This window comes from Triticum urartu, chromosome 4A (assembly GCF_056163025.1).
Source record: "Triticum urartu cultivar PI428250 chromosome 4A, HENAU_Tu73, whole genome shotgun sequence".
Taxonomy (NCBI): domain Eukaryota; kingdom Viridiplantae; phylum Streptophyta; class Magnoliopsida; order Poales; family Poaceae; genus Triticum; species Triticum urartu.
Window position 1 is genome coordinate 134,970,584 of NC_141876.1, and position 5,560 is coordinate 134,976,143.

Genomic DNA, 5,560 nt, shown 5'->3' on the forward strand with positions numbered 1-5,560 from the left:
TATGACATCATTCATATCACAAAACAACTGAGAACAGACAAACAAGCAATTGCAACGTTGTGTGGGCAAGTCCAGCACAGAACTAGATTACAGGTCAAGATCAAAGGAACATCACTCCTCTCTTTTAAACCTTGTAAGGTGCAATGATACGCTAAGACAATTGTGTATAAAATTGAAAAGAGTAATAGACATTGGCTGCAAACCATGCAGTTCAAGGCACGAGTCAGAGTAAGTAGTAGTTAAAAGGCATGAGGATTAAGGACTTACAACAGCGGCTTTGACTGGTGTAGTCATGCCCTTCATCTGGCTGGTGTGACAGTCCTTGAAGATTTCCACAACATTTGGTTCAGGTACTTTTTGGTCCTTGCGGGCTTTCCTCTGCATTTGGAACAAGTCAATATAGATCTGATAATATGGTACAGCAAAAAGAGTGAAACAACAGCTAATTATAAGAGTCTCGCAGTGTGTAATATAGCTACGAGATCCTGTTGTCTGTTGGAATTTCACTTTTGTACAGTTGGCCTTGTTCTTTGAATAGTTCACCTACAAGAAGATAGATTTGTGTGGAACATGCGTAAATAGGACTTCAACATGTGATCTGATCACATATATATATAATGTACCTGATACTTCGGATCGGACCAGTGTTTAACAAGGCCTCTCGAGTCTTCATTCCATATATTTTCCACTGGAGATGTTTGGGCAAGTTCACTATTAGCCTTGCCTTCAAAGTGAGTTTTCCTCAAGTTATACCAATACTGTCGCAGAGCAGACTTGAAAACATGGGTGCATTATGGGAGTCTCATTATGGGAGATGTCTGGTTGCATCATCTTAGCTATCCAACTTGAACCTCATTTGTTGAAAATTATGGGAGTCTCATTATCAGCAACCTAGAAAGTATTGGACAGAGCAAGACGATATTACAACTTTCCATACATAACCATACCTATAGATAAATGGTCGAGGAAGGTGTTGAAATGGGTTTTGTCTTTGTCATTCCTGTACTAAATCCTTGTTGGGAGGATATGTACATGACACCTAATAGCAACCGCTGCCTCTGATACTAACTTGGCTGACTTTGTAGCATCACATGGCCTTTTTAAACCTGCCTCAAAACGGATCTCCATTCTTCCTCCTCTAGATTTAGTTAACCTCTCGAGCATTATCCCCGATGTCTGTTTCCTCTTGCGCCTAGTGTGGGGACCCCGACTCATAAGTCGTGATCAGCGAATGCACATGTACAGTGATCCCAGAGATCAATGCTCACTGAACACACAGAAGCTGAATAACAAGAGTCTTACATCCATACATACCGTCTTACACAAATTATGACCATTATGGTCAAGTCTTACATAGATAAAGCCACAAGGGCTGAATACCAAATAAACTTTAGCAGCGGAAACCTTCATCGATAAGTAGAACCCATGCCATCTGCCTTAACCCTACATGCATTATGACTGGGAAACGTCCTAGTTCACATGTTCGTCTCCAAAGAACTCTTCATCGAACTCCTGTTCTTCCATGCCTGGCCAATTAAATAACAAGTGGCAAGCCAATGAGTACTTTGAATGTACTCGCAAGCAACCCATGATTGGAACAAGGCACAATAATGCAATGATATAGCACTAAGTAGGTAATTTGCAGAAAGCTAGTTTTGAGTGCAATGACATGATCTATCAGCATGAATCATGAGAGAACAGATATCCTTATGAACAAGTTACAGATATCAACATAAGCTAAGTTGGACACCAATCCAACTTGATCATTGTGTCAAGCCATCTGACTCAACCCAAATAGTCTTATCAACACACACGCACGTGGTTTGTAAAACTCTGGACGTAGTTTAAGCAGCACCGCCCAACTGTCCTTGACCGTGGACACGGCTATTCGAATAGTTTTACACTCTATAGATGTTGCACACTTTACCCACAAGATCCGGGGATCTTCCGTGTCATCCACGACCCGTCGTACCTCAGGTACCCGGGGTAAGCACCCGATCACTATCTTTCCCTAGACGACACTAACATAGAGTCCACTCGATTGGTAGTAACCCCCGTGCCCAACATTTCACATCTTAAAATTGTGGAGCCTTGCTCCCATATTCATCACATACCACAAGCACGGGGTACCAACGGTGTGTCCGGTGCCCTGTGAAAACAGTCATGGCCGCCCTACCTGGCACGACCCCGTCCCGATAGAGCGCAACAACAACTCTCTCGTCACTAGTAATGCGGGCTCCAAGCTAGTATCGGCCTAGGTAATCAATAATGCCCTTTCCCATATAAGGGTAGAGTGGTTGCGCATGTAAGGTTGGGACAGTTGACAAATCTTAAATCTAATCCGTTTTCAAAAACAACACACACACTTGCCTCGGTACACCACTTCATCATCAAGTGGTTACCCAACTCATTATCTCCCTCGGGCATAAGTGGCACCCGACAGGGTTTTTCGAAAAAGTCTTTTGAAAATACTTTGCCTTCATCACCATGCATATTCACGTCCCTTTTTGCGTAGCAACTACTCCAACATCCTACCTACTCCCACCGGAGAACCCTCATAAGGAGGTAGGGTCATGCACCATGCAAGTATCAACGAGGAAGTAACAGTGGCAAACCACCTCAAGTGGTCACCACATTATCATGACTTCGATGCAAGCAATGAAAATGCCATATGACATGCACACAAAGGGTTTCTTAGACATGGTCAAAGGGCTGCTTGCCTGGCTCAGCAAAGTCTTCTGGGTCTTCAAAGTCTTCTGGTCCAACTCCTTTTTCAGGAACGCAATCTATCGTTGCAAAATAATAGCGAGAAAAAATAAGGCAATAATAAAACAGAAAAACCAAAGTGCTCTGATAAATGTCAACTCATTTTTGTTAAATACTAGGGTGAAAACTAAGAAGGGGAAAATTCCTAGTTTTGGATTTGGAGTCATGGAAATAGTGCTAGGAATTTTAAATGACAGACATAAATGCTCAAATTCAAATTTAAATTTGAACAGTGAAGAAAAGTTGGTTTGATAGGAGTGAAAACTGCACCAATAAATAGGTTGGATTATTACAAGAATTTAGGAGTTGGAATTATTGCATTTGGATTATTATTTAATCCTGTGGAATTTTTGGAAAAGTTACAGAAAAAGAAAAGGAAAAAGGCCACTGTGCAACTGGGCCTATTCGGCCACAGTGCACCAGGCCCAGGGGGAATCCAGCCCGTGCAAGGCTGCCACGTCGAAGGCGTATTTGGGAAATACGCCTCCAGCCGACGCAGCAAACCGGTGCGCGCGCGCGTTTTTAAACCTGATGGGTGGGGCCCACCCGTCAGAGTGTGAGGCTGACCGACGGGCCCCATGGCCGTCATCTTCAACCTTGGGCCAGAGAGGGAGGCGAGCTCACCGGCGTCGCTGTGGTCGACGGCGAGGCGATCCGAGGGCACCGGCGTGCTCAGGGTGGAGTCGCCGTTCGGGTGGAGGTGGAGGTGGAGGTGGTCGCCGGAGTGTAGGGGTTCGCCGGCGACGAGGAAACTGGCAGAAGAGCTTTGGGAGGCGGCAGTTCCGGCCGTTTCCGGCTGCAAAAGAAGCGGGGAGGAAAGGGGAAATGATCAGTGAGCCGCGGAGGTTCCAGATCGAGGAAGAGGAGCGGCGGAGAGGGCCTGTACCCTGAGATCGACGGCGACCCGAGGCGGCGGAGCTCGAGCTCGATCTCGAGCTCAGGTGCTCCTGGAGGAGAGTGGAGGGCACAGGGGGCCGATTTGGAGTAGGTAGGAGCGGGTGGTGGTGAGGGAGAGGCTCGGGGAGGCCCTTAAATAGGCGAACGACGGGGTGCCATGGACCCGTGCGCCGGCGAGCTCCTGCTCATCGCCACAGGGCTCGGGAGGAGCTGGCGCCGTGTCTGGGGTGTTGCTGGGCGTGGACTACGCCGAGGGGAGCTAAGGGAGAGAGCGGGGTAAGGCCAGAGATGCCGCGCGTGTGAGGCCGCTCACTGGAGCTCTCGGGCGGCCGGTGCGTGTGTGAGGAGGGGCGGCAGGAGGGAGAAGGAGGAGGGGGACATGTGTTTAGCATGACGCAGACGCCGAGGCACATCGTCGGGCGCGCTGGGGAGGGCTGAGGTGGATGGGAGTGGTTGGCAGGGGGCGGCTACAGTGCGGGAGCGCACTGTAGCGCGCTCTAGAGTGCCCAAATGGCCGGCATGGCCATTTTTATGCTATGTGGGCGCGGCAAAAGGTGTCTGGTAGCTCTAGGGGGAGTAAAGAAGTGGGCTATGGCCTTGGATGCCCTGGGTGGCCAGTAGGTGAAGAGAGAGGTAGAAGAAGAGGGAGAGAGGGGCTGTCCAAGGATGTAAATGGGGGTATTCTACCCCTTAATCATTGAGCAATGGAAAGGGGAGCGTTACTGGAGGTAGGAGAGGACCAGGATCAGCTGTGGCACAAAGTTGAGCTCATGGAGATAAGTGGAAGGGGTCAAAAATGGTATTTTGGTAAAGTGTCAGAAGGTGTTTGATAATGGTTTGGGCAAGTAGATGATTTTCATTTGCCATGATTCTCCACAGGGTGAAATTACACATATAATTAGGGCCTTCCACCAATTTGGAGCTTATTTGGGCAAAGTTGCCAATGCAACTTTTGTAAACCCTAGAAATCAACAGAAATGGACTTGTGTAGATCTAGTTGAGAAAATCACTTCCCCTTGATGCACCACTTGGTGTAGTGGCCTCATTTGGTCATGTGAACATGCTCACAAAAGTTGGGGTCAAGGAGAGAAAGTTGGTAGTACAAAGTTGTTCAAATTTGATTCTGGTCAGAGAGGGTTTTGGGGCATTTTGGTGAACCAAAGTGACCTTAATTTAGATGAGGCTTTGCAATGTGATCAAAATATGCATTTGTTACTCTCTTGATTTAACTTGGATTTTTATGAAAATATTTCCTATAGAAATATTTCAAATCCTTGAAATGGTCAGAAATGGTTTTGGGAGGTTTTGTCCAATACTTTGAACATGACGATGTGTTAAAACTCTTATATATGGAAAATATATGTCCACTGAGTTTCCTTGATTTTTGTCAAATATTTTTGAAACAATAAAATAAATTTTCCCTATTAAAGACCATTTCTCGCCTTAAGAAAAAGCTTTTAAATAAAATAGGAAAATAACTTTTAAAATTATATTTTTGTGGTTTATGGGAGTCCTATATCTAATAGGATTCAAATATACCTTTTGAAAGATTTTTCACACCCCAAATCAAGTACTTGTAGTGCAAACCTCAATCCAGGGGGTTTTGGAAAACTAATTTTTGAAAATACTATTTGGCCAAATTATTTTTGTAAGAAAATACTATATTGCACTATACACATGGCATGATCATTGGGCAGAAGTTTGGGGCAAGGAGATGAAGTATGGGAGGGGGAGTTGTGTTGACTTTAAAGAGCACTTGAAACACACAGAGAGAAAACAACTCCAAACAAAAGCCAAATAATGCAAAAGTTTTTGTCAAACCACACTTTATCATGATTTATTAGCTTAAGCGTTGTGGCATGACAATCAGGGTGTGATAGACCTACCCCCCTTAAAA